Raw genomic sequence first — 19362 nt, 5'->3', positions numbered from 1 at the left:
AGTCACACCGAGACTGGGTTGAAGGATGTGTCATTAGGAGTGTGGCCAGGAGGGCTGAGGCCCCGAGTGAGGAGCACCTGTCTTGTCCTCGGCGTTGCTGGATGCAGACAGGCACCACCTACAGATGGAGGGGCTGCTCCAGGGGCAGCAGTGGATGCCAATCACTTTTGCCCTGTGCCAAGCAGGAGGGAGGAAGCTGAACTTGCCCACGCATTCCCCTCAAAGTGACCAGCCAGATAGGTCCCCACCTGCACAGTGTGGTTTAAGTAGAGCTGTGAAGAGCAGTGTCCCACTGGGGCACTTTCCTCTATTCAGGGACATATCACAAGTAGGGAAGAAGCATTCCACTCCTCCCTCCACCCCTTCACACATTTATACATTAAACCCTGGCATTTCAGAACTAAGCCAGCCTGCTCGATTACAGAAGGAGGATCTGAGACTTAGATTTTAGAGAGAATAATTTTTTTTTTAATGGTTTTATTTTATTTTATTTTATTTTTTTTTTCATTTTTCTGAAGCTGGAAACAGGGAGAGACAGTCAGACAGACTCCCGCATGCTCCCGACCGGGATCCACCCGGCACGCTCTGCCCACCAGGGGGCGATGCTCTGCCCATCCTGGGCGTTGCCATGTTGCGACCAGAGCCACTCTAGCGCCTGGGGCAGAGGCCACAGAGCCATCCCCAGCGCCCGGGCCATCCTTGCTCCAATGGAGCCTCGACTGCGGGAGGGGAAGAGAGAGACAGAGAGGAAAGCGCGGCGGAGGGGTGGAGAAGCAAATGGGCGCTTCTCCTGTGTGCCCTGGCCGGGAATCGAACCCGGGTCCTCCGCACGCCAGGCCGACGCTCTACCACTGAGCCAACCGGCCAGGGCCTAGAGAGAATAATTTGATGTGGGAGCACAGCTGAGACGAGGACAGGGTCCCCTGGCTCCTGGACCTCTGTCCTTTGCATGTCTGAGATAGAGCTGGCAGAACTTTTCTGCCAGGTCCCCATCCTGGAGTATGAGCGCCTCTAGCCAGGTGCGTGGGGGTCTATGCCATTTATACTGTGCCCTCATTTCTTCTGGTTAAACATCTCATGAATAAAAGAGATGAGATGCATCCAGGCAGCATCTACTCTGTTCAGTTGTCACATGTATAACTATTCATTAATACATAGCCTTTACTATGAATTTATTAAGCAAGTATCCATTCTTTAACATGTAGTCCTTGTCCTTGTGTTTAATGTGAACCTGGCACCAAACAGCAAAAACAGCTCTGAATGTTGCCTTCCTGCTGAATCTGACACCTTTCCATCCTGATTCTTCCTTCTACCACTCAGGCTTTGCCTATGACCATACATCCTGGGCAATACCACTCCCAGTTTGACTCAGCTCATAGTGGTGCTACTATTTTCCTCATTCTGGCCACATGAGAGACTTTCTTTTTCTTTTCTTTTCTTTTTTCTTTCTGATATGAGAAGCAGGGAGGCAGAACGACAGACTCCTGCATGCACCCGACCAGGATCCACCTGACATACCCACCAGGGGAGATGCTTTGCCTATCCGAGGCATTGCTCTGTTGCAACCAGAGCCATTCTAGCACCTGAGGCAGAGGCCATAGAGCCATCCTCAGCACCTGGGCCAACTTTGCTCCAATGGAGTCTTGGCTGCAGGAGGGGAAGAGAGAGACAGAGAGGAAGGAGAGGGGGAGGGGTGGAGAAACAGATGGGCACTTCTCCTGTGTGCCCTGGCTGGGAATCGAACCCGGAACTTCAACATGCAGGGCTGACACTCTACCACTGAGCCAACCGGCCAGGGCTAGGGAGTCTTTCTAATTATAAAATATTATAACAGAAGGGATCTGACAGATCATCTGGTCCAGTGAATTTTAAGATTCTCATTTCCTTAGTGAAACTTTTATGGCACAAAATCTTACACAGACTTCTAAATGCAGAACTGCTTGGATGAAGCAGAGCTGTACAGGTTAAGGCACACCTGCTGGGCTTTCCTCCTGTCCTGCTCCCTCCCCACTCCCAGCCCCTTGAGATAAGGGGCCCATTTCACAGATGAGCAAAATGATTCCAAGAAAGTGAAATCAAACGGTTGGTGAGTACACTTCTGAACCCAGACTCTATATCCCATAACAAGTCACATCCTAAAAGTAAGTCACCCTAATTTTGATATTTTTGGCATTGAGTGAATAAAATGAGCTTTTTCTTTACTAATGGGGTTACTCTTTTCATTCATTTGTCAAACATTTGTCAAGCATTTGATCTTACCAGGTACTTAAAAAACTCATTATTTGAGTGCAGATACAAACAAAAACCACCTCTTGGTGCTAATGAACATCAGAATACCTATAGTTAAGATCAAATCCCATTGCAAGTAACAGACATTGCAAGTAATTGTGGCATAAACGAGATGGAGGTGAGTTTCTCTCTCATGTTAAGATCTGGAGCTAGCCCTGGCTGGTTGGCTCAGCGGTAGAGCGTCGGCCTAGCGTGCGGAGGACCCGGGTTCGATTCCCGGCCAGGGCACACAGGAGAAGCGCCCATTTGCTTCTCCACCCCTCTGCCGCACTTTCCTCTCTGTCTCTCTCTTCCCCTCCCGCAGCCAAGGCTCCATTGGAGCAAAGATGGCCCGGGCGCTGGGGATGGCTCTGTGGCCTCTGCCTCAGGCGCTAGAGTGGCTCTGGTCGCAACATGGCGACGCCCAGGATGGGCAGAGCATCGCCCCCTGGTGGGCAGAGCATCGCCCCTGGTGGGCGTGCCGGGTGGATCCCGGTCGGGCGCAAGCGGGAGTCTGTCTGACTGTCTCTCCCTGTTTCCAGCTTCAGAAAAAAAAAAAAAAAAAAAAAAAAAAAAGATCTGGAGCTAGACAATCCAGGACTAATATGGTGGCTCTGTTCCATAGAGTTCTCTGCCACGCCTTAGAGTACAACCCTTCTCAGACCATGATGGTGACTGGAACACTAGCTATATCTATCAGACAGCAGGATAAAGAAAAGAACAGAGAAGAAAGGAGCAAAGGCCATATACATTTTAATGGAATTTTCCAAACATTGCCAAATAGAAATTCTGTTTATGTGCCATTGGCTCAAATAGTCATACATCATCCCTAACTATATTCCAGGCAGCCGTGTGCCCAGCCAAAATCAGGGATTGTATTGTAATGAAAGTGGGGTAGATGAATACTGGGTGATACTCTATCCCAGAGTGAGGTTTTATGTTTATTTCCCTATTGTTTGATTTTCATCAACTGATTGAGGGAGCCTTAATGCATCAAGTGTGTAGGGTGGGAGAAATAAGGCGAACCCAAGACAGGGAGGGGCTGGTAATGACCGACGGAGACAGACATAGGCCAAATGAAATATGAGTGCTTCAGTGATCTGGAAATCTAGGTCAACTGCTCAACAAATTATATGCCCCCCTGGGTTCACGTATCTCATACCCTAGGCAGGCTTGTGTAAGTAAATTGTTTGTTAATTGAACAATAATTATGCTGCTTAGTACAATAGAACATTTTCTGACACTAGATTCTGTTTCAGAGGTAGAGGAGTTTATGGCAGAAAATATTGAGGAAACAAAACAAGACAAAACAGGTACAATTATGGAAACATTTAATACTGAATAGTCAACACGTGCCAAAGACCAAAAATCTATTGCACAAAACGTGACAAAGCTAGTGTGGGGGGAAAGGCTAATGTAAGATGAGGGTGTATAAAACACCATTAGTTTATTTTGAGATTAATGTTGGCAGTCAGGCTGCTTTAAATAATGAATAATAATTATTGAGTTATATTATTGATAATGATGGGACTTTTTAAATTTAAGATCGGGTTATAAAGTACTTGGGTCTTATCTCTGTGTACAGTGTACGAAGTATGGACAATTTCCTATCTGCTAGAGTACATCCCTGCATCTGAGATAGGAATGAATTTAATAGACTAAACCAGGGCAGCTTTCTTTTGGGAAATTGCAATTTCATTGCAAGCAATTTGCATCGAGTCACAGCTTGAATTCGTAGCTTATATCTTGGTTGCTTTGGAGATAGCTTCTCTGTTGGAAAGGCAATTACATTCTGCAGGAGAAGTCTGACTATTAGTCGCCATTTTTAAACATTGACAGGTGGAGATGGAAGCAGGGGTGGGGGTGATTAATGAAAGGGCTTTGTCTTTCTAGCCCATAGAAGAAAAGGGATTTAGGGGTCATGATTTCTTGGTTTCCAAAGATATTTATTTTTCCTGAGCATTTTAAGCTTTTGACCAAAATGAAAACATGAGTCTTTTTGTGATTAGTGAGTTTTGTTACATTAAAAATATAATGGACCAAAAGTCCATTCTTTGAAGTTTTACCAAGCTGTGGGGAAAAAACAGCTAGTGAGACTCTAAAATTTGTCTTTAGCTCCTGGATGTGGATAGCTTTGAAATTTATAGAGTGACTTTTTGTATAATCTTTGTCCTTAGGTGAAATGGACTTGCTCTGTCTGTGGTTGTTGATGCTAGATGCCTTTGTGCCAAAAGCAGTCTTTATGATGAGCTCATGAGATAGCTTTACCCCTTAGCAGCTGAGCCGATGAAACGGTTGTGTTTGCAAATTAGATCATGGTTCAGCCAAACAAACGTGTACTTTATGAGTGACTTATTCTCTGTGAGGCCCGACATAGCCCAGAGGCTTGTGCATTCAAAGCAGAGGCCTGAGCCTAGACCTGCCAGCATTTCCATCTAATTGACTTTGGCATGGAGACTGTTGATTCCTTTTTCTTTAATCATCGCCATATATATATAATATTTGAAGCTAAACGACTATACTTATTTGAGTTGGCTGAAATTTGAGTGACCCAGAAACTTATCTCAGCAAGATGACCTTAAAGTTTATTGATACAAATGCCAGTTTCATTAAAAGTTTGGTACAAAAGGTAAGTCCATGGGACAGCTGGTTGACTGAGGTGAATTGACAATAAATGGCACCAAAAACACAGGGGTCACCAGGGACTTTGAAGTAGGTACCATCATTTCCATACTACAGTTAGCAGAGGATTACGGGAGGCCAATTAGCACTTTGCAGTGCCCAACTCAAGGCTAAGTGCTTAGAATAAGAGGACTTCTTTCCTCATCGTTCCTTCACGCGAACCTTGTAGCACAGGGGTTGGGAATCTATGGCTCGCAAGCCAGATGTGGCTCTTTTGATGGCTGCATCTGGCTCACAGACAAATCTTTAATAAAAAAATAATAATGTTAAAAATATAAAACATTCTCATGTATTACAATCCATTCATTTCCTACAGCTCATGTTCATGGTTGTGGGTGGCTGGAGCCAATCACAGCTGTCCTCTGGGACAACACCAAATTCTTATTGGATAATGCGTAATGTACACTTGTCATTGTATGGCTCTCATGGATTTACATTTTAAAATATGTGGCATTCATGGCTCTCTCAGCCAAAAAGATTCCCGACCCCTGCTGTAGCACCACGGCTCAGACTCTACCTTGGCATATGCTCAGTCAAAAATGGTCGATGAGTCAAAACAAATCAAAACTGTACTCTTTCCTAGATTGTGGGCAGCCAAGTTTAACACTATGGTAACAGTAAAATTTATGCAGGTATAGATTTTTAAATCTTACTCTATGCACCTATTTCTTTTCTAAGTTTAAAAAATATTTAATAATCATCATTTGAATTTAAATGCACATAATTAAACCCTCAAGAGTGTATTTTAAGGTTCATTAGTTATCACCAAATAGTAAGAATTTCACATGTAGATAACCTAGATCACTTTGGGAATTAAACATGTTTCTGTATCACTTGTCAAATGCCACTCCTGCTGTGGGTTAACATATAGTAGGTATGCCATGTTTTCCCAACTGGTTAGAAACTACAGGTGCTGCTAGTAGCAATATTACCAAACACTTAGTGGCTTAAATAACACATTTATTATCTCACAGTGTCTGTGGGTCATGAATTTAGTCAGGACTCTGCTTCAAGATCTCTCACGAGACTGTAATAATGTATCAGTCAGAGCTGAGGTATCATCTGAGAGCTTAAATGGGGAAGGCTCCTCTACCAAACTCACAAGTCTTAAGTGTTTTTGTTTTCCTCCAGCACTGGGCACATGCAATATGTACTTGTTAAAAACAAATAAGGGTGCCCTAGCCGGTTGGCTCAGTGGTAGAACATTGGCCCAGCATGTGGAAGTCCTGGGTTCTATTCCCGGCCAGGGCACACAGGAGAAGCGCTCATCTGCTTCTTCACCCCTCCCCCTCTCCTTTCTCTCTGTCTTTCTCTTCCCCTCCTGCAGCCAAGACTCCATTGGAGCAAAGTTGGCCCCGGTCGATGAGGATGGCTCCATGGCCTCTGCCTCAGGTGCTAGAATGACTCTGGTTGATATGGAGCAACGCCCCAGGTGGGCAGAACATCGCCCTCTATTGGCCATGCCAAGTGGCTCCCAGTCGGGTACATGCGGGAGTCTGTCTCTCTGCCTTCCCTCTTCTTACTTCAGAAAAAAAAAACACAAAAAACCCAAAAACAAAAAACCAACAACAAATAGGGGTTTTTGATTTCCCTATATAGAAAAATATGGATAGGTAGCTAAGAATGAGAGAAACCACTATGCTGGGATTGACTCTCTCTTTGAGGGAACAGATGGGGACAGAGATAATAATTTTCCAGTTTGGCTGGACTGTAACTACGCAGTCTGTGAATATGCATCTGGACCAATCACAGCTCTGGGTGAACAAGTGCAAATAACAATGTTAATAGCTCCCATCCACTGAGCACTGAACATGTGCCAGGTACTGTGCTGAGCCGATGAGAAAGCAAAGACCTGGAGAGATTAAGCATCTTGTGCAAAGATCATGAAGCTAGTAAATGGCAGAGCTGGGAAATCTTATTCTATTAATACCAAAGTGCATATTCCCATCTACTGTGCGCTCCTGCCTCTGATAGATGGCACCTTGGGTAGGGCATATAGCAATTTAGCTCTGTGGGGAGTGAGGTATACTGCTGCCTTAATTGCAAGGTTTTTTTTTGTCCAAGGGAAGGGTTAAGAAGGGATAAAAATTCTCACAGCAAGGTACTGTTGAAATTGCTTTTCTTTTTATATAGGCCAATTTTAACAGCAAACAAGCAATAAATCAATGTCTAACCCCTAGCATAGTTTAGCAGCTAGGGTCCAAGGGTGGGGGGGAGGGGGGATGAGGCGCTGATCATTCACCATCAGCAGCAAGGTCTGGATATGGGTAGTGAGGTTGGTCCTCCATGGTAAGCAGTCAGCAGAGCATGACACCATGGAGCAGCACAGGAAGCCAGCTGTATACATGCAAGCTATGCTCCTTGTCAGCTGTCCCCTAGCCTCCAGCCAGGGCAGGATTTTCTCCTCCAGTCTGGTTATTGTGCCCTTATGATTTGGTCCCAAACCATTAACTAATAATTATACTGCCCTGGGAAGATTTCTGCCCAGTGTCCTCTGTGACATATTGCAAAGACAAATCAGAAACCCATTTATTCTTCCTAGCAGGTTGGCCACCAGTCATCTTAACTAGTAAAAAATAACCACAATTGATATTATTGTATGTGACACCCAGACACATACAATTTGAGGACACATATGTCCTCAAATACAGCACTGTTCTCAGTGCTTTTCATGACAGTCATTTCATGATGATTATCAAGGAAAGAAGCAAGGCCATGGTTTTCTCTAAAAAATTTTAGACCCAGCATTTACTGGGTCGGCATATGCAATATGTACTTGTTAAAAACAAAAGGGGTTTTTTGATTTCCATATATAGAAAAATATGGATAGGTAGCTAAGAATGAGAGAAGCCATTATCCTGGGATTGACTCCTTCTTTCAGGGAACAGATGGAAACAGAGATAATAATTTTCCAGTTTGGAAAGTTTCTAGTTTGGAAAATTATTATTATTATTTTACCACATTTCCCCAGGTATAAGACACTGCTATGTATAAAACACATCTTAATTTTGGAGCCCAAATTTTGAAAAAAAATGTATTACATAAAGTAATTAAACTCAAGTTTTATTCATCATAAAATTAAAATTCATACAACTTCTCATCACTGTCAAAACTCCCACCCATTAGCTTGTCCTCATCTGTGTCTGATGATGAATCACCGTCTTCATATATTGTCTCATCCTCAGTTCCATCTATGGCATTTGAAATGCCACAGCCACTGTATAAGATGCACCCAGTTTTTAGACCCCAAATTTTTCAAAAAAGGGTGCATCTTATACATGGGGAAATATGGTAATTTTAATTTATAGTTTACAGTCATTATTTTTTATTAGCTTCAGGTATACAGCATAGTGGTTAAACAACTTCGTACTTTATGAAGTGCTCCCTGCAGACTGAGTATTTATGGAATGTCCTTCTAATCATGGTTCTTTTCTATGACTTGTGACAATTAGAACCTAGAATATTCGATGTTTTCTTGTAACTTTTTATATGGTGCTAGGATGAGTCAGTAATGGGTCAAAACTGTGATATCTCATCCCAGATTTCCAGCCCCTCCTTCCCTCCTGATGGGCACTGCTCTCCTAAACCCCACAACTGGGTCACCACCAGGTCCAGCTGTAGGAGTCACAATGACCTACTTATCCCCTTTCTAAGTATCACTATTTATGGACACTCTAGAAATGTCTGGGTTTGTCAATACTGTTTAACTGAACAAAGAATTAAAGAGTATATATGTACAAGGGAAGGAAAGATTGTGCATACCCAGGCAGACCAAAGAGTGTGAAGTGAATAAGAAGTGAGGTGATGGATAGGAGAGAATCTAAGAATGGAAAAAAAAAATTTGTTTTTCAGTTGAAAGAGAAAGGAAACATGAAAATACTACCTTTGCAGTGGTTCTCAAATTTTGCAGCATACTAAATTATCTAAGTAGTTTCAAAAAAGTCTAATATGGGCCACAGCTAAGACCAGTTAAATCAGAATGAGACCAGTAGTCCTCAAGCAAAAGTATTCTTTAATACTCTCCAGTTCTTCAACCCTGATGACCTAACAGAAGAGGCTAGCCTGTTTCAACATGTAAACACTGTATCAGTTATATTTCACTGTGTAATTGCAATTTGACCTTAAAATTTATGTAGAAAAACAAAGGCACAAGAATACCCAAAGTAATTTTTAAAAAGAGTAAAGTTAGAGGACTCATATTACCTAATTCTAGATTTAATATAAAGCTCTAGTAATTGATATGTGTGGTAATGGGAATAAATAAATGGAATCAAGTAGAGAGTCTAAGTGTGCATACATATATCTTCACAAACTACTTATAGCTAAAAGTTTATTTTTAACATGGCTGCAAAGGCAATGCTGTTGAGTCTTTTAAACAAATGATGCTGGAAAAAATTGGATATCCACTGTAAAAATAAGAAAAGAAAAGAATCCTGACCCATAGCTTTATCATATAAAAAAAGTTAACTTGAAAGATTATAGGCCCTGGCTGGTTGGCTGAATGGTAGAGCATCAGCCCAATGTGTGGATGTCCTGGGTTTGATTCCCAGTCAGGGCACACAGAAGAAGCAACCATCTGCTTCTCCACCCCACCCTCTCTTTCTTCTCTCTCTTCATCTCTCTCTTCTCCCGCAGCCATGGCTTGGTTGGAGCAAGTTGGCCCCAGGCACTGAGGATGGCTCCATGGCCTCACCTCAGGCACTAAAATAGCTTGGTTGCTGAGCAATAGAGCAATGGCCCCAGATGGGCAGAGCATCGCCTGATAGGGAGCTTGCTGGGTGGATCCCAGTTAGGGAGTGTGTAGGAGTCTGTCTCTCTACCTCTCTGCTTCTCACTTAAGAAAACAAACAAACAAACAAGAAAGATTATACAGCAAACTAAAATCTAATGTTATAAAAATCCTAGAGGAAAAGATAGGAAAATGTACTTGGGTTAGGCAAAAAATTTTTTATAGAAGATAAAAAAGCATGAAAGAAAAGGTTAATAAAACAAATTTAATCACAATGGAAAGTTCTGTTCTTTTAAAGATACTATTAAGAAAATGAAAAGACAAGTCAGAGGGGGAAATATATGTATATATATATATTGCTTTTATTTTTTGCTTTAATTAGCTTTTTTCTTTACATTCAACATTATTTTGTATTAGTTTCAGGTGTATAACATAGTGGTTAAACAATCATATACTTTACAAAGTGATTCCCCCCAATATTTCAAGTATCCACCTGACACCATACATTGTTATTCCAATATTATTGACTATATTTCCTATGCTGTACTTTACATCCCCATGACTATTTTGTAACTACCAATTTGTACTTAATTCCTTCACCTTTTTCACACAGACCCACAACCCTCCTCCCCTCTGGCAACCATCAGCTGTTTGGTGTCTATGGATCTGTTTTTATTTTGTTTGTTCATTTATTTTGTTCTTTAGAGTCCATATATTGGTGAAATCATATGATATTTTTCTTTGTCTGACTTATTTCACTTAGAATAATACCTTTTTGGGTCCATCCTTGTTGTTGCAAATGATAAGATTTCATTCTTTTTTTATGGCCAAGTAGTATTCCACTGTGTGTGAGTTTGTGTGTGTATGTGTGTGAACCACGATTTTGTTTTGTTTTTTATCCACTCATCTACTTATGGGCATTGGGCTGCCTACAAATCTTGGCTGTTGTACATAACACTGCAATGAACATATGGCTGCATATATTCTTTCAAATTAGTGTTGCGGGTTTTTTTGATATTCCCAGAAGTGGAATCACTGGGTCATAAGGCAAGTCCGTTTTTAATTTTTTGAGGTAACTCTACACTACTTTCCATGTGATTGTGCCATCTGTATTCCCACCAAAAATACAGGAGGCTTATAAGAAATAATGTTGTAAATCGGATCATTTACAACAACATGGATGGACCTTAATAACATACGGAGTGAAATAAGTAAATCAGAAAAAACTAAGAACTATATGATTCCATACATAGGTGGGACATAAAAATGAGACTCAGAGACATGAACAAGAGTGTGGTGGTTACGGGGAGGGGAGAAGAGACGGAAGAGGTGGGAGAAGGGGAGGGGCACAAAGAAAACTAGATAGAAGGTGACGGAAGACAATTTGACTTTGGGTGATAGGTATGCAACATAATCAAATGTCAAAATAACCTGGAGATTTTTTCTCTGAACCTATGTACCCTGATTGATCAATGTCACTGCATTAAAATTAATAATAAGAAAATACATGAGGGTCCTCTTTTCTCCACATCCTCACTAGCACTTGTTGTCTTCTGATTTATTAATGTTATAGGCATTCTGAGGAAAATATTTTTTAAAAAGCATAAATATGATAAAGACTGATATTCACAATATATAAAAACTATGAAAACTCAATAATAAGAAGACAAAAAACTCAATTTTTAAAAATAAGTAAAAGACTTGAATAGACAGTACCAAATAAGTGAGTGAGATGACAACTGGGTACATGAAAAGATATTCAACATTATTAGTCATTAAGGAAAAGAAAATTAAGAACAACAAGAAAAAAATCACTAAATACTTATAAGAATAGATGAAAAGTTTTTATATCTGAAAATACCAGTTTTGCTGAGGATGTGGAACCCATGGAACCCCATACACTGCTGGTGGAAATGTTATTTTCCTGCCACAGCAAAGTGACATTTGGAAAAGTTTGGCAGTTTCTTATAAAGTTAAACATACACTTATTGTGCAACTCAGATATCCTACTCCTAGGTATTTACCCAAAGGAAGTTCAGACATATGTCCACAAAAAATCCTGTACATGAATATTTACAGCAACTTTTTCATAATTGCCACAAATAAGCAACTCAAATGTCTGTAAATTGGTAAGTAGACAAAAAAAAATGTGGTACATCCTTAAAATGGAGTACCATTCAATTATAAAAAGCAGTGAAGCACTGATTTAGGCAAACCTACAGAAATAAAAATTAGATCAGTTATTGTCAGGAGCTGGGGTAGGGGCAGGAAACTGACACAAGGGATGTGAAAAACTCCTTCAGGTGACGGCACCATGCTATATCTTTTTTTTTTTTTTTTACAGGGACAGAGACAGAGGGATAGATAGGGACAGACAGACAGAAATGGAGAGTTGAGAAGCATCAATCATCAGTTTTTCGTTGCAACACTTTAGTTCATTGATTGCTTTCTCATATGTGCCTTGACTGTGGGCCTTCAGCAGACCGAGTAACCCCTTGTTAGGGCCAGCGACCTTGGGCTCAAGCTGGTGAGCTTTTGCTCAAACTAGATGAGCCCGTGCTCAAGCTGGCGACCTCGGGGTCTCGAACCTGGGTCCTCCACCTCCCAGTCCGACACTCTATCCACTGCACCACAACCTGGTCAGGCCACCATGCTATATCTTTTTTTTTTTTTTTTTTTTTTGTATTTTTCTGAAGCTGGAAATGGGGAGAGACAGTCAGACAGACTCCCACATGCGCCCGACCAGGATCCACCCGACACGCCCACCAGGGGCGATGCTCTGCCCACCAGGGGGCGACGCTCTGCCCCTCCAGGGCGTCGCTCTGCCGCGACCAGAGCCACTCTAGCGCCTGGGGCAGAGGCCAAGGAGCCATCCCCAGCGCCCGGGCCATCTTTGCTCCAATGGAGCCTCGGCTGCGGGAGGGGAAGAGAGAGAGAGGAAGGGGGGGGTGGTGGAGAAGCAAATGGGCGCTTCTCCTATGTGCCCTGGCCAGGAATCGAACCCGGGTCCCCCGCACGCCAGGCCGATGCTCTACCGCTGAGCCAACCCGCCAGGGCACCATGCTATATCTTGATTGTGGTGGTAGTTGCACAAAGACCTTATATATACAAAGGATAAATTTTACTGTATGTAAATTACATCTCAATATGCCTGACTTTTAAAAATTATAAACGAGAGTTGGAAGCTCAATCACGATATCATGACTTTTGGTCAACATTGTCCTAGAGGTCCCGGTTAGTAAAACAAGACCAAGAAAAGAAATAAAAAGCTTCAAGATTGTCAATATCGGCAGATGGTATACTTTTTTTTTTAATATAATTTTATTTATTCATTTTTAGAGAGGAGAGAGAGAGAGAGGGAGAGAGAGAGGAGAGAGAGACAGAGAGAGAGAAGGGGGGAGGAGCTGGAAGCATCAGCTCCCATATGTGCCTTGACCAGTCAAGCCCAGGGTTTCGAACCGGCGACCTCAGCGTTTCCAGGTTGACGCTTTATCCACTGTGCCACCACAGGTCAGGCAGATGGTATACTTTTTCACATAGAAAATAAACCCCAAATAATCATAGAATAGTTACTTTTATTAATGAAAGTTTAGCAAGTTTACCAGTTTTAGAAAAACTCTATCAAAAGTCAATTCCATTTCTATTCACCTGGATTTTCATTTTTATAAAGATATCATGTATGTTGCCACCCAAGAGATTACCTTGAATAAATTTAATAAAATATATGAATAATCTTCATGAAAATAATTTAATACAAGGAAAAGGGAGCTGCCTCTCCAGCCCTATTAGACTACCTATGAAATTATTAATTGAGAAATAATTATCTCCATTGCAGGACTGATATTGGGATTGACTGAGAGGCTGAACTGGGGCTCACAAGCTTGCCTAGGACGGCATGAGGAAGGTACGGAACAGTGTAAAGGAAAATGATTTGTGACACTCACCTAGCAGCTGGGGCAGTCAGCTCTTTCTACTCCACAGAGAACTCCAACCTCACTTTTCATCTGGGTGTTCACAAAACCCAGGACCCTCTGCTGAGTGGTAGAGCTGGAAATAAAAACAAGAAATGCAGTCCGGATGATCTCCCTTTACTATCTGATTTATTACAAAATGTTAAAAAACATGAAATGATTGCATAGAATTATATACTGCTCACAAAAATGAGGGGATATTTCCAAATGAATATGAAGCGATAAAATATCCCCTCATTTTTGTGAGCATTGTATTATGATCACCTTTGTAACCCACCATCAGCTCTACAAATAGTTTACCATATTTCAGGAATGTTTTCACTTTATTTCTTTTCATGAGGAAACAGTTATATGAAAGAAAAAGGTGATTTTTGTGACAGTAGGTAACAGGGAAAGTCTGTCTTGACCTCTTCTCTTCCCATGGTTATAACGGGAGGCAAGGATTTCATTCACAACACAGTTCGTAGCACGATGCATGTTGACACATGCAGCTAGATGGGGTGCCTGGAGGATTTCAAGGAGAAGTAAAAGGTGATCACTTTTCCCAAATAGCCTCAAAAGGTGGGCAAGGTGCCAAAAGGAGGATAGATGGCCTCAAATTAGGACCACCATCCATGATGACATGTTGAGTGTACCTAGCCCTGGAGCTCAGAGGAACCAAAAGCTACGAACTGTGGACAGTAGAATTTACTAACCCAGCTTACTTGGGATTTCTGGTACTTATCTCTATTTCTGTCTCCTGAGTTTGGCCTAAGTGACTAACTAGGGTATTGCATTCCATATGTGCAGTTAATCAAGGCCAAATCACAAAGATTGCAGAAGTGTTTGAAGAATTTAGGGGTCTATGTTGTCCTTGGTAAGGTTTCACTTGTCAAGTGTTGAAAAAAAATGCTAAGTAAATCACAGGGCCCTTAGATGAAGTCTCAGGCTAGGGACAACAGTCTCAAGGAATAAGCAAGCTTTCTGAGGGACCTCAACCTTTCAAGAGGGCCAGCCATAGCAAAGCCCTACTGGCTTAGATAGCTATGTCCTCTTACTGCTGAAATGTTGTTCTCTTTTTTTATTTTTGATATTCTTGTCCTACGGTTTAGCTGAATTTCTTTCACATTCAGTTTAAAAATCTCACTTATGTCCAAAACCCTCACAAGGATGTTTAAACCTGCTTCACTGATCCAGGAAATGGTGCCTGGTAAGAACTAAAAATAAAACTGAAAGCCTTCACTGAGGTTTCAATGGCAGAATCCAAAAGTTTCAGGGATTTCTAAATCTGGCCAAAGGCTTTCCTGATTTTCTATTTCAAGTTTATTTGCTGGAGGATTTTCAAAACCTGAAAATCTTTTTTTTTCCTTTTCTGGTGTTGAAAACAGAAGAACTCTGGCTTTACTTTGCAGCAGAATGCAATTTATATTTTGGTTCTTCTCTGATGCAGTAATGGTTGTGTAATGAGGCGGCTAGGGGCACAGCCATCAGTCAGACAGCCTGGGTTCAAATCCCAGCTCTGTCACTGTCTGTCATCGTGTGTACGTGATTCATCTACTCTCAGCCTCAGTCTCCTTGTATTCAAAATCCGGGTTGATATGAGGATTAAATATGATAGAGCGTGCATTTCTCACAGGTACTGAAATACATTAAGTGTTCGGTAAATGGTAGCTCTTATTTTACTCTTATTATAGTAAATATAATCATCTCTTGACTTTCTGTAATGGTCCTAGAAATTAAGCATTAGTATTCCAGTTTGGGGTGGGGTGATGTTGGGGACATAAATAAACATACATTCTGTGTTAAAGACTGCTAATTATTGACAAATCTGCTTCTTCATATGCCCATATTCCTGGGCATATAAGTAAGACTACATTTCCCAGTATCCCTTGCAGTTGCATAATGCCATGTGACTAAGTTCTAGCCAATTGAATGTGAACAGAAGTCATACGTCCCATTTCTAGGTCTGGCCCATAGAAATCCCCATAAACATTCCTCCATGCTGTTTCCCTTTGGGTTGGATATTATTATAGTGACCTTAGAAATTATATGATAAAGATAGCAGAGCCCTGTCAACTTGAGTTTTTGAATGAAACTTGGGTGATAGAGGCAAGCCAACCTCCAATTGAGTAGAAACAACAACCTTGAATTGAGATAAACAAACTTCTTTGGTGTTTGAACCATTCTGTATTATTTGTTACAACAGGTAGTTCTAAATGCCTACTACCAACTCCATCACTTCCTTCCTTAACTAATACTCCTTTCTTTCTTCCCATTTACTACTTAAAATTCTTTTTTTTTAAATTTTATTTATTCATTTTTAGAGAGGAGAGAGAGAGGGAGAGAGAGACAGAGAGGGAGAGAGAGGAGCGAGAGACAGAGAGAAGGGAGAGGAGCTGAAAGCATCAACTCCCATATGTGCCTTGACCAGGCAAGCCCAGGGTTTCGAACCAGCGACCTCAGCATTTCCAGGTTGACGCTTTATCCACTGTGCCACCACAGGTCAGGCTTAAAATTCTTAAATTAAGTAAAAGTGTTAAAATAGAAAGGTTCTTGAGAGACCAATTAACCAAATTTAACATCTGTGACCTGCTATTGGTTTTACGGAGCACTTCAGCTTTTTATTTCTAAGGCTCAAGAATCTTGAGAAGTAAGCCTCCTTAAAATAGAATTTTTCTTTTTACCTTTTTTTTTTTATGTGCCTTGACCACGGGCCTTCAGCAGACCGAGTAACCCCTTGCTCGAGCCAGGGACGTTGGGCTCAAGCTGGTGAGCTTTTGCTCAAACCAGATGAGCTCTCACTCAAGCTGGCGACCTCAGGGTCTCAAACCTGGGTCTTCTGCATCCCAGTCCGACGCTCTATCCACTGCGCCACTGCCTGGTCAGGCAAAATAGAATTTTAAGAGTAGATATGGGAAGGCTCAGATTGTCTGGATTTTACTACTCTTGACACAAGAGCCTTTACTGTAACAAGTAAGGGTCACTTAGCTGTGTATCTCCATTTAAATATACTCAAAAGTGTTCACAAAAATGAAGAAAGGCATAGTTGAGAATGACTGAAATCATTAATGGAAATTAGATACAATTGGCACACACAGTTAATTACAAGAACTTAAACGTACATGCAGTGGATTTTCATATGCATGTCCAGTTCCTGCACACTACAATACACTCAGTCATCTTTAATAAATGAGGTTGAGGAGAGAGTCTTTGCTCCAGGGTCAATCCAACCTGTATCTTCTTCTATGGGTCCTCTGTAGCTATTGTCCCCAGGTCACTTTGTGACCAAACCTACTTTCCTTCCTCCCTCCCTCCCTCCCTCCCTCCCTCTCTCCCTTCCTCCCTTCCTTCCTTCCTTCCTTCCTTCCTTCCTTCCTTCCTTCCTTCCTTCCTTCCTTCCTTCCTTCCTCCCTGTACTTGCTTTAAGTACTAAACCATACTAATTAATGTATAGAGACAGTTCTGCTTTTCTCCGGTATGTCTGGCAAAATGTTTGCTGCTTCCTTTACCTGTTAATAAAAATGGCTGACTGATAGTACCTTGATACTTGCTTAACTATGTGTCACCTCAGTAATCATCCTTTTGGCAACAGAGGCTGGAAAAGTTACACTCCTAGCTTTGTTTCTCACACAGAAGGGCTTGGCTGTGTTATATTTTTGGATTCCTTTCTAATGACGTACCATCTAAAGAGTCATTATGGGAATACAAGATGTGACCACAAATTCAAAGTCTTATTTGCATCCACTAAAGGTAGGAAGGCTTCCCCATAAGGGATCTGAGGAAGGTTCTGGCAATCTAAAAATGTGTCAGGAGGGGTCATTGAAATTTGAGGGCAGTGACTCATCAAGTCAAACTAGGTGCTATATAATTCACAAATAGATGTGTAGGTGGGTAAATAAAGCCCTAAGTGTTAATAGGTCAGCACTGTTAGTTAAAAAAAACCCAAAAAAACACAACCATAATCAAAGATATAATTTCCCAGGATACCCCACATAGTAGTATAAAGATTAAAATATTACTCAAAAGAAAGGCATTTAGAAGAAGGAGAATTCCAAAATTCCATAAACTTCATATTCTAAAAGTATTTTCTCATGACCAAAATTCCACGATATATTGCAAAACAGAGATGTTTCTAATTTTTAGAAACTTTTTGTGAAAATACACTTTGAAATTATGATCACAGCAATAATAAATTTGAACAGGTAATGGGTAATTTAATGGGTAATTAACTGAAGTCAAGCCCTAAAGTAGAACTCCACTTAAGACAGATTTGGTCTTTCATATCCTGGAGATTTTGGCTGTTTTCAACAGTTCTAATTTGTACTAAATTTTATGCGAAGTTTTCCTTAGGAGCACTCCATGAAAAGGGGAAAAGGTTAGTATTTAGGTATACATCCTTTTTAGAGAAGAGAAAGGAATGTAGGTTGAACAACTAGTATGCAGTAGATGCTTTATAGATATATTATTTACTCGTTGCTTATTTTTTTCAAAGGTCAAGATTTTGACTTTTGGGAATAGTATTTTTATCCCCATTTTACATGTATAGTTAAGCAACTTGAATGAGGTCACTGGCCATGAAGCAGAAGACACAGTATGTACCCCAGTGCAGGTCAACCAGACTCCAGAACTTACGTGTTTCCAATGTCCAGTGCCCGATATTTATCAGAGTGTGCTCATATTGAGTTTTTGTCCTACTTAACGGGAATAATTTAAGACAACAATGCAAGAATGACCATTGTAATGTCAGCATGGAATTCTAATTCTACAACTGAGCCCTAAAACTTTCTCCTTTAAAACTTTAGTTAGGGTCTTATTTCTTCCAACGTTCATCTCTTTTCTGAACCTGGCTAAAAGAACCTTTTGAAACTAGTTTCTTTCATTCCATTGTGATGTAGTACAGAGAAATAAGGGGCTTTGATGTTTTAGTTCATGTCAGTCATCAAAGCTCACTCCGTTCTTTCTCTGGCCTCTAGTGAAGTAGTTGTCAAACTTCGGTGTCCATAAGAAACATCTGGTACAATTGTTTAAAAATGAATGCCTTGGCTCCCACCTCAGAGATTTAGGAGGTCCAGGGTGAGGCCAAGACTCTGTCTCATCTTTGACAAACATTCAGGTCATCAGGAAAATTTGAGTTTGTAAGTGCCCTCATTTTCCTTGTTTTTGTTTGCTCACTTGTTTTGTTTTTAAATCTCACAGCCACTTAGGGTGGGCGTTTCTTTTCTAAGCCATGCTTTGTGGTTCTCTGTGCCTCTAGAACTGCACTGTTAGAGGACAGTCTGGGTTTATGAAAGATCAGGACCAAAGCCAGGAAAACAGAGGTAAGACTGCATATTCAGAGGCACTAAAGAAGATGCCTCAGGTAGCAGAGATAGAAGAGGGCTTCTAAATAAAACATTAGTGGCATAGTATTATTCTGTTGAGAAAATAAATTGGCATATAGTCAAAGACACAAACAAATCAGAAGGAATTGTGCCAGAAAGGCAAGGTCACAGAACAAGCTAAGGCTCACGGAAAATGCTAAAGGCAAAAACAAGGGCTTTCAAGAAGCCACACAGATCAGAAACAGTGAAGAAATAAAGGCCAGGAGAGATTTCAAGATGGCAACTGAGTAGGCAGACATTCCAACTGCCACCTCCCAAGACCAAATTGGATTACAACTTAATTTAAGAACAATCATCTTGAAAAACCAACTTTGGACTAAACAAAGAGGACTCTATAACCAAGGATCACAGA

General features: G+C 41.1%; 1 non-coding gene across 1 annotated transcript; it reads right to left on the bottom strand.

The window, feature by feature from the left end:
- Nucleotides 1-1723: 1723 nt before the first annotated feature.
- TRNAA-UGC (transfer RNA alanine (anticodon UGC)) lies at nucleotides 1724-1799 on the bottom strand. Its single transcript has one exon. It is a non-coding gene; the product is annotated as a tRNA-Ala (tRNA).
- Nucleotides 1800-19362: the final 17563 nt, after the last annotated feature.

Source organism: Saccopteryx bilineata, chromosome 1, assembly GCF_036850765.1.
Source record: "Saccopteryx bilineata isolate mSacBil1 chromosome 1, mSacBil1_pri_phased_curated, whole genome shotgun sequence".
Lineage (NCBI taxonomy): Eukaryota > Metazoa > Chordata > Mammalia > Chiroptera > Emballonuridae > Saccopteryx > Saccopteryx bilineata.
Note: the sequence above shows the minus strand (reverse complement) of the source record. Positions and strands in the feature narration are given on the sequence as shown.